This window comes from Marmota monax, unplaced genomic scaffold, assembly GCF_021218885.2.
Source record: "Marmota monax isolate L192 unplaced genomic scaffold, Marmota_monax_Labrador192_F-V1.1 WCK01_AAM20220418_F8-fsc00043, whole genome shotgun sequence".
Lineage (NCBI taxonomy): Eukaryota > Metazoa > Chordata > Mammalia > Rodentia > Sciuridae > Marmota > Marmota monax.
Genome location: NW_026691982.1, coordinates 13701681 through 13713023, shown reverse-complemented (window position 1 = coordinate 13713023; position 11343 = coordinate 13701681).

Sequence of the window (11343 nt, the reverse complement as noted above, 5' to 3'; positions counted from 1 at the left end):
AAATGGCAGATTTTGAGCAGAATGCATTTGCAGTGTTTTTCTCTGCTCAAACAAAACCCATGTGAAACAATGTTTATAATTTTTCTATCATAAGAAAAAGAGTATTCCATGTACAGTATTGTTTCAGTATATGAAAATATTGTATTTAAATGCTCTAAAGACAACTGAGGTATACAGTTGTAATTTATTATATGTATCACACAGTTCTCTAAACATTTCACATCCTCCCATCCATCCATCCATTTATCCTTCCAGTCTCCCAACTAACTGAAATAGGGGCATAAGATAGATAGCTGATTATCAAAGAACAGGAACTTGTTGCTAATACCTCTGTGAAGGGGAGGGGAAGGATGACACTTTCCAACACAAGCAATCGCTTTCTGGAAGGCTCTTTTCCTGCCTTTTGGTCATGTAGGCATGAGAAGAAACTAAACCTAAAATCTGTAAAGGGGCAAGCCATTCCCATAGGTACCAGTTCTGGGTCCTTTTCTTTCTGGAGGACTCTCTCATTTGGTTCTCCACCTGATGTAACAGGAGCAGGGGTTGTTTGTGACATAAAGTGATAAAGTGTAACTTTATGTTACATTAAAAACCATTAATACTAAAAAAAAAAGGATTAAACTAAAACACCCAACGAAAACAATCAGTTGGCATAGACTGAAATTTCATATCTCTGCTCCCCAAATCAGGAGGAGCTTATGGGTGGGGAGGCCCTGCTCACTGGTCAAGATCTCACTTCCCTGCTAATGGAATTATAAAGATAAAGCCATACAGTACTCTGGAGTCTCCAATGAGTCTCCAACAGCTGCAATAAAATCTACTTTTTGTTCTTGGCTTGCATTTCTTGTGTGTTTAATCTTAAACACCAGGGGAATGAAGACCTGATCCTGATTTTCAAGACAGATTATCAGCTTGGGGCTCAACCAGGAACATTACGGAGGTAAGCTCCTCCACACTTCATATCTTTCTGAGGTGCACCTTCCTGTGTATTTCATTCTGGAGGACAATAATGGGTACCTGCCAGCTAATCAGAAGCAGTTAGTGCAAGCTGCCATTCTACAAGACTTGGTTGAGGGGATTGTTAGTCTTGGCAGCTTCTAATTACACATCCTGCAGGTCAGGCATGTTGGGTTTTGCCAAAGCCATTTTCACTGTTCTATCCAGGCTCAGAGCATGTCTGGCATCAGTACATTGTGTTCCTAATCCCAGTTTGCCTTGAGATTCTGGAAAGATGAACAAAGTATCAAAACAACTGTAACATTCTGTCCTGGGTGACTCCTTAGTGAATCTCAAAGGTTTTTCCCCTGCCATCACCTCTCCCATCAGCCCTAATAGGGTATCTTAAGTGACTGGTTGATCAAAGCAGTGCTGGAGAACACTCCTGAATCCTAGAGGATCTTTGTCATTGGAAAATCAGGAACCTTGTTCATTGTCCCTGGTGAGATAGCAACAAATCCAGCAGAACCAAGTAGTCAGAGAAGGGTTTGCTGGTCATCAGAAGTTCATCTAGGGAGATGTCCCTAACAAAAAGAATGGAAGCTTCATTTTCAACAATTATGCCAGGTCCACCACTAGCCTGAATACTGAAAAACTGGGATAAGTTTGACCCCCACATGCTCAATAAAGCACCTAATTTTCTTCTGCTGCCAGGTCTGGGAAATGACATAATCATGATTAGAAAAAAAGAGATGTCTGAGAATTTTATGCATCCAATCTGACTCATTACCGACTGGGGGAATAGAAAATGGTTTCCAGAGGAAACAAACTATAACACCACAGCTTAAGAGACTGATTTTTACAAAATAAAACAATGGTTAAAATTCCCTATGCATGAGGTTTTGCCTTTCATGCTCAAAAACAGCAGCTTTCCTTGTTAGCCTTCTGCCAGATCTCTCTCTCTCTCTTCGAAACTTGCATCTGAAATGTAAGCTACAGAGGCAATTATCCAAAATCAGTTTGAGACCAAAGGGAAGGAAAAAGGTGTCTCTTTTAAATTCAAGCTGCTATGGGACCTAAATGGCTTATCTGCTGTTTTCATTCTACCACCTGCTTTCTTAACAAGTTTCTCCGTAAACACTACAGCACAGAGAGGAAAAATAGAATGATTTCATATACTTAAGTCTTCTTTACCTTGAGAATCTTTACCTGAAGATTTCAGGACTCTCAATTTCTTTAAATATCTGGACTGAGCCTAATCTGACCCCAAAGTGCACTCTGATCCGATGGAGATGTTCTGCATGATTTATGGCTGCATCATTTTTTAGAACTCTTGTTTTTTTTTTTTTTTTTGTGTGTGTGTGTGTGTGACGAATGAACTCAGGAGCATTTGACCACTGAGCCACATCCCCAGCCCTATTTTGTATTTTATTTAGAAACAGGATCTCACTGATTTGCTTAGTGCCTTGCCATTGCTAAGGCTGGTTTTGAACTTGTGATCCTGATGTCTCAGCCTCCTGAGCCGCTGGGATTACAGGCATACACACCAGGCTAAATTTCTATATTTTTGAGCTTATGATTTTAGGTTGAATTCACATTTGATTCTGTGCATGTAAATTAATATGTTTTTCTAATCAGTCTTATTTTATCTAAATATAGAGGTTTTTGTTCAGAGGCCAATTTTTCAAAGGCTAGCTCTCAAATACATTGGAAAAAATCTCCTTTCACAAAATCCTAAGAAGGACATAGACATGGTGATGTTGGAAATAAATCTGATAGCCATTAAGGATAGGTGGCCACCTGAACCTTTGATCTACAGCAAGGCACTAAGCAACTCAGTGAGACCCTGTCTCTAAATAAAATACAAAAAGGGCTGGAGGTGTGGCTCAGTGGTTGAGTGCCCCTGTCTTCAATTTCTGGTTCCAAAACCAAATAAATAAATAAATAAATAAGGGCTGGGGATATGGCTCAGTGGTAATAGTTCAATCTTTGGTACCAAAAAAAAAAAAATACATTTCTTGATTCATAGTTATTACATGAACTAAATGTTATTACTCTTGTTAATTTCATTTTGTATTTTCCTTGTAAACTTTATAACTATGGTCTGTTAGTGCCTTACAAAAGTACAACTTCTAGTATAACAACCTGAATTAATTTGAGATAACAGGCCATCACCCACAGGACAGACAGGATATAAGGCTAACTTTCAGTACTAATACTGACCCTAATTAAATGGAAGGGATAATGACTGTAAAGTTATAGATGCTAAAGTTAAAACCCAGTACTCCTACTTTAAGACTGGTGAAACTGGCTTGCTAGATGTTTAAAACCAAAACTTAGAGACTAAAGTTAAGGAAGTAAAAGGGCCAAGAAGAAAATAGCCAATATTTGGTCAGCTCAAACCCAGGGAACAAGGTGACTTCTTTAAGGGCTTTGCAACTGTGGGCCACATGATCTCCCAATCAGGGGGATTAATAAGATCCTAAAAAAATAGAAAGCTGACCAGTGCACCTGCTTCAAAATGGAGGGTCACTGGAGAGGGAGATGTCACTGATGCTTCTAAGGGAAGCCACATGGTCAACAAGACCCTAACCCATCCTGCCAGAAGAGAGGCTGCTCACAAGTTCCCAAGAGTGATACCTGAGGAAACTCAGCTGACTTTTCACGATAGGAACAAGGCAATTTGACCAGCTTAGACTTGATGGACCTTTATATATATTTATTTATATATGGTGCCGAGAATCAAACCCAGTGCCTCACGTGTGCTAGGCAAGCGCTCTACTACTGAGCCACAACCCCAGCCCATACCTGGGCATTTAAAGTGAAAGATAATAGTTCCTTTTATTTTTCTTTTCTTATTTGTTTAATTAGTTGTACATGATAGTATACTGCACTATTATATATCAATATATATGGAGTATAATTTCTCATTTTTTTGGTTGTATATGATGTAGATTCCCACTGGTCATGTGATCATATATGTACATAGAATAATAGTGTCTAATTCATTCTACTATCCTCCCTACTCCCATACCCCCTTCCCTCACTTCACTCCCCTCTGCCTAATCTAAAGTAACTCTTTTCTTTTCTAGTCACCCCCCCTCACCACCCTTATTGTGAATTAGCATCTGCATATCAGAAAAAACATTTGGACTTTGGTTTTTTGGGTTTGGCTTATTTCACTTAGCATTATATTCTCCAGCTCCATCCATTTACCAGCAAATACCATAATTTTATTCTTTTTTTAAGGCTGAGAAATATTCCAGTTATATATCACATTTTTTTTTACTCATTCATAGGTTGAAGGGCCTCTAGGTTGGTTCCATAGTTTAGCAATTGTGAGTTGAGTGGCTATAAATATTAATGTGGCTATGTCTCTATAACATGCTGATTTTAAGTCCGTTGGGTATAAACTGAGGAATGGGATAGCTGGGTCAAATGGTGGTTCCATTCCAAGTTTTCTGAGGAATCTCCATACTGCTTTCCAGGGTGATGGCACCAAATTGCTGTTCCACCAGCAATGCATGAATGTCCATTTTCCCCTACATCCTTGCCAACATTTATTTTTTTGTCTTCTTGATAATTGTCATTCTGACTGGAGTGAGATTAAAACTTGGTTTTGATTTGCATTTCTCTATCTGCTACAGACAGTTGTACATTTTTTCATATATTTGTTGATCTGTTGCATTCTTTTTTAAAAATTATTTTATATAAATACATTTTTAGTTGTTGATTGGCCTTTATTTTATTCATTTATTTATATGTGGTACTGAGAATCAAACTCAGTGCCTCACACTTGCTAGGCAAGTGCTCTACCATGGAGCCGCAACCTCAGCCCAATCTATTTTATTTCTTCTTTTAACAAATATCTGTTTAGTTCTTTTGCCCATTTATTAATTGGATTATTATTTGTTTTGTTGTTTTTTGAGTTCTTTATGTATGCAAAATATTAATGCTCTACTCGAGAAGCAGGTGGCAAAGATCTTCTCCAACTCTGTAGGCTCTCTCTTCATGCTCGTTTCCCTTGCTGTGTAGCAGCTTTTTAATTTGTTCCCATTCTATTTGTTGATTTTTGGTTTCATTTTTTGTACTTAGGAATCTTGTTAAGGAAGTTGATTCCTGTTGAATTGACTCTGTGGAATAAAATGTGTTGGAGTGTTGGGCTTACATTTTCTTCTAGCTGTTGAAGAGTTTCTGTATAATTCCTAGGTCTTGATCCAGTTTGACTTTTGTGCAAAGAGTGAGAGATAAGGGTCAAGTTTTCTTCTTTTTTATATGAATGTCCACGTTTCCCAGCACCATTTGTTATAAAGGCTACCTTTTCTCCAATATGTTTTTGGCACCTTTGTCTAATATCAGATAACTGAATATGTGAGTTTGTCTCCATGTCTTGTATTCTATTCCATTGGTCTTCATATCTGTTTTGGTGCCATACCATGCTATTTTTGTTACTGTAACTTTGTAGTATAATTTGAGGTCTGGTATTGTGATGACTCCAGAATCACTCATTTTGATCAGAAATATTGTTTTGGCTATTCTGAGTCTTTTGATTTTCCAAATGAATCTTGCTGTTTCTACTTCCATGAATGTCATTGGTATTTTGATGGGGATTGCATCAAATCTGTATATTGCTTTTGGTAGTATAACCATTCTGACAATATTAATTCTGCCTAGTCAAAAACATGAGTATGTGTGTGTTGGGGGCAAACCTTTTATCTTCTAAGGTCTTATTTTTTAATTTCTTTAATGTTCTATAGATTTTGTAGAGGTCCTTCACCTCCTTTGTTAGCTTAATTCCCAAGTGTTTTATTTTGGGGGGTTATTGTGAATGGAATGGTTTTCCTAATTTCTTTCAGTGGATTCATTATCAGAATATAGGAAATTGATGAATTTATGTATGTTGCTCTTGTATCCTGCTATTTTCCTAAATTTGTTTATCAGCTCTAGAAGTCTTCTGGTGTGTTTTTGGGTCTTCTAAATATAAGATCATATCAACAACAAAGAAAATTGGACTTCTTTTCCTATATGTATCCCTTTCTTTTGTCTTGCTTTACAGCTCTGACTAGGGTTTCAAGGACCATGTTGAATAGGAGTGGTGAAAATGGACATCTTGTTTTGTTCCTGTTTTTAGAGAAAATGCTTCCCCCCACACTCAGTATTATGCTGATCTTGGGTTTCTCATATGTGGCCTTTACAATGTTGAGGTAAGTTCTATCTACCTCTAGTTTCTAGTGTTTTAAATGTGAATGGGTGGGTACTGTACTTTGTCAAATAGTTTTTCTACATCTATTAAAATAATCATGTGATTCTTTTTTTTTTAAGAGAGAGTGATAGAGACAGAGAGAGAGAGAGAGAGAGAGAGAGAGAGAGAATTTTTAAATATTTATTTTTTTAGTTTTCGGTGGACACAACATCTTTGTTTGTATGTGGTGCTGAGGATCGAACCCGGGCCACACGCATGCCAGGCAAGCACGCTACCACTTGAGCCACATCCCCAGCCCCTAATCATGTGATTTTTTTTTAGTGTACAAAATGTAGATAATATTTATTTTCTTTTTTTTTTTTAATTTTTTATTGTTGGCTGTTCAAAACATTACATAGTTCTTGATATATCATATTTCACAATTTGATTCAAGTGGGTTATGAGCTCCCATTTTTACCCCATATACAGATTGCAGAATCACATCAGTTACACATCCATTGATTTACATATTGCCATACTAGTGTCTGTTGTATTCTGCTGCCTTTCCTATCCTCTACTATCCCCCCTCCCCTCCCCTCCCCTCCCCTCTTCTCTCTCTGCTCCCTCTCCTGACATTCGTTTGTCCCCCTTATATTATTTTCCCCTTCCCCTCACTTCCTCTTGTATGTACTTTTGTATAACTCTGAGGGTCTCCTTCCATTTCCATGCATTTTCCCTTCTCTCTCCCTTTCCCTCCCACCTCTCATCCCTGTTTAATGTTAATCTTCTTCTCATGCTCTTCGACCCTACTCTGTTCTTAGTTACTCTCCTTATATCAAAGAAGACATTTGGCATTTGTTTTTAAGGGATTGGCTAGCTTCACTTAGCATAATCTGCTCTAATGCCATCCATTTCCCTGTAAATTCTATGATTTTGTCATTTTTTAATGCAGAGTAATACTCCATTGTGTATAAATGCCACATTTTTTTTATCCATTCATCCATTGAAGGGCATCTAGGTTGGTTCCACAGTCTAGCTATTGTGAATTGTGCTGCTATGAACATCGATGTAGCAGTGTCCCTGTAGCATGCTCTTTTTAGGTCTTTAGGGAATAGACCGAGAAGGGGAATAGCTGGGTCAAATGGTGGCTCCATTCCCAGCTTTCCAAGAAATCTCCATACTGCTTTCCAAATTGGCTGCACCAATTTGCAGTCCCACCAGCAATGTACAAGTGTACCCTTTTCCCCACATCCTCGCCAGCACTTGTTGTTGTTTGACTTCATAATGGCTGCCAATCTAACTGGAGTGAGATGGTATCTTAGGGTGGTTTTGATTTGCATTTCTCTGACTGCTAGAGATGGTGAGCATTTTTTCATGTACTTGTTGATTGATTGTATGTCCTCCTCTGAGAAGTGTCTGTTCAGGTCCTTGGCCCATTTGTTGATTGGGTTGTTTGTTCTCTTATTGTCTAATTTTTTGAGTTCTTTGTATACTCTGGATATTAGGGCTCTATCTGAAGTGTGAGGAGTAAAGATTTGTTCCCAGGATGTAGGCTCTCTATTTACCTCTCTTATTGTATCTTTTGCTGAGAAAAAACTTTTTAGTTTGAGTAAGTCCCATTTGTTGATTCTAGTTATTAACTTTTGTGCTATGGGTGTCCTATTGAGGAATTTGGAGCCCGACCCCACAGTATGTAGATCGTAGCCAACTTTTTCTTCTATCAGACGGCGTGTCTCTGATTTGATATCAAGCTCCTTGATCCATTTTTAATTAACTTTTGTGCATGGCGAGAGAAAGGGATTCAGTTTCATTTTGTTGCATATGGATTTCCAGTTTTCCCAGCACCATTTGTTGAAGATGCTATCCTTCCTCCATTGCATGCTTTTAGCCCCTTTATCAAATATAAGGTAGTTGTAGTTTTGTGGATTGGTTTCTGTGTCCTCTATTCTGTACCATTGGTCCACCTGCCTGTTTTGGTACCAGTACCATGCTGTTTTTGTTACTATTGCTCTGTAGTATAGTTTGAAGTCTGGTATCGCTATACCGCCTGATTCACACTTCCTGCTTAGCATTGTTTTTGCTATTCTGGGTCTTTTGTTTTTCCATATGAATTTCATGATTGCTTTCTCTATTTCTACAAGAAATGCCGTTGGGATTTTGATTGGCATTGCATTAAACCTATAGAGAACTTTTGGTAATATCGCCATTTTGATGATGTTAGTTCTGCCTATCCATGAACAGGGTATATTTTTCCATCTTCTAAGATCTTCTTCTATTTCTCTCTTTAGGGTTCTGTAGTTTTCATTGTATAAGTCTTTCACCTCTTTTGTTAGGTTGATTCCCAAGTATTTTATTTTTTTTGAAGATATTGTGAATGGAGTGGTTGTCCTCATTTCCATTTCAGAGGATTTGTCGCTGATATACAGGAATGCCTTTGATTTATGCGTGTTGATTTTATATCCTGCCACTTTGCTGAATTCATTTATTAGCTCTAATAGTTTCTTTGTAGACCCTTTTGGGTCTGCTAGGTATAGAATCATGTCATCTGCAAATAGTGATAATTTAAGTTCTTCTTTTCCTATTTTGATGCCTTTAATTTCTTTCATCTGTCTAATTGCTCTGGCCAGTGTTTCGAGAACTATGTTGAACAGAAGTGGTGAGAGAGGGCATCCCTGTCTTGTTCCAGATTTTAGAGGGAATGCCTTCAATTTTTCTCCATTCAGAATGATGCTAGCCTGAGGCTTAGCATAGATTGCTTTTACAATATTGAGGTATGTTCCTGTTATCCCTAGTTTTTCTAGAGTTTTGAACATAAAGGGATGCTGTACTTTGTCGAATGCTTTTTCCGCATCTATCGAGGTGATCATATGGTTCTTATTTTTAAGTTTATTGATGTGGTGAATAACATTTATTGATTTCCGTATATTGAACCAGCCTTGCATCCCAGGGATGAATCCTGCTTGATCATGGTGCACAATTTTTTTGATAAGTTTTTGTATCCGAGTGGCCAGAATTTTATTCAGGATTTTTGCATATAGGTTCATTAGAGATATTGGTCTGTAGTTTTCTTTCTTTGAAGTGTCTTTGTCTGGTTTAGGTATCAGGGTGATGTTGGCCTCGTAGAATGAATTTGGAAGTTCTCCCTCTTTTTCTATTTCCCGAAGTAGCTTGAAAAGTATTGGTATTAGTTCCTCTTTAAAGGTTTTGTAAAACTCTGCTGTATACCCATCCTGTCCTGGGCTTTTCTTAGTTGGTAGTCTTTTGATGGTTTCTTCTATTTCCTCAATTGATATTGGTCTGTTTAGGTTGTCTATATCCTCCTGACTCAATCTGGGCAGATCATATGACTTAAGAAATTTATCTATGCCTTCACTATCTTCTAATTTATTGGAGTATAAGGATTCAAAATAATTTTTGATTATCTTCTGTATTTCTGAAGTGTCTGTTGTGATATTGCCTCTTTCATCCCGTATGTTAGTAATTTGAGTTCTCTCTCTTCTTCTCTTCGCTAGCATGGCTAAGGGTCTGTCGATTTTGTTTATTTTTTCAAAGAACCAACTTTTAGTTTTGTCAATTTTTTCAATTGTTTCTTTTGTTTCGATTTCATTAATTTCAGCTCTGATTTTAATTATTTCTTGCCTTCTACTTCTTTTGCTGTTGTTTTGCTCTTCTTTTTCTAGGATTTTGAGATGAAGTATGAGATCATTTATTTGTTGGTTTTTTCTCTTTTTAAGGAATGAACTCCAAGCAATGAATTTTCCTCTTAGAACTGCTTTCAATGTGTCCCATAGATTCCGATATGTTGTGTCTGTGTTTTCATTAATCTCTAAGAATTTTTTAATTTCTTCCTTGATGTCTTCTATAACCCATTGATCGTTCAGTAACCTATTGTTCATTCTCCAAGTGATGTATTCTTTTCCCCTCCTTCTTTTATCATTGATTTTCAGTTCCATTCCATTATGATCAGATAGGATGCATGGTATTATCTCTACTCCTTTATATTGTCTAAGAGTTTTCCTGTGACATAATATATGATCTATTTTTGAGAAGGATCCATGTGCTGCTGAGAAAAAAGTGTAACTGCTTGATGTTGGGTGGTATATTCTATATATGTCAATTAAGTCTAGGTTATTAATTGTGTTATTGAGTTCTATAGTTTCCTTATTCAACTTTTGTTTGGAAGATCTGTCCAGTGGTGATAGAGGTGTGTTGAAGTCTCCCATGATTATTGTATGGTGGTCTATTAGACTCTTGAACTTGAGAAGAGTTTGTTTGATGAACATAGCTGCACCATTGTTTGGGGCATATATATTTATGATTGTTATGTCTTGTTGGTGTATGGTTCCCTTGAGCAGTATGTAGTGTCCCTCTTTATCCCTTTTGATTAACTTTGGCTTGAAATCTATTTTATTTGATATGAGTATGGATACTCCTGCTTGTTTCCGAAGTCCATATGAGTGATATGATTTTTCCCAAGTTTCACATTCAGCCTATGTATGTCTTTTCCTATCAAATGTGTCTCTTGTAGGCAGCATATTGTTGGGTCTTGTTTTGTGATCCATTCTACTAGCCTGTGTCTCTTGATTGGTGAGTTTAAGCCATTAACATTTAGGGTTATTTTTGAGATATGGGTTGTTCTTCCAGCCATATTTGTTTATTTATGTTACTAAACATGGTTTGTTTTCCTCTTTGATTATTTTTCCCCCTTTAGTGTCTTACCTCCCACTGTTGGTTTTCATTGTTATTTTCCATTTCCTCTTCCTGTAATGTTTTGCCAAGGATGTTTTGAAGAGATGGTTTTCTAGCTGCAAATTCTTTTAACTTTTGTTTATCGTGGAAGGTTTTAATTTCATCTTCCATCCTGAAGCTTAATTTCGCTGGAAACACAATTCTTGGTTGGAACCCATTTTCTTTCAGTGTTTGAAATATGTTATTCCAGGATCTTCTAGCTTTCAGAGTCTGTGTTGAAAGATCAGCTGTTATCCTGATTGGCTTACCCCTAAATGTGATCTGCTTCCTTTCTCTTGTAGCTTTTAAAATTCTCTCCTTATTCTGTATGTTGGGCATCTTCATTATAATGTGTCTAGGTGTGGGTCTCTTATGATTTTGCACATTCGGCGTCCTGTAGGCTTCTAGGATTTGGGGTTCTGTCTCATTCTTCAAGTCTGGGAAGTTTTCTCGTATTATTTCATTGAATAGATTGCTCATTCCTTTGGTTTGAAACT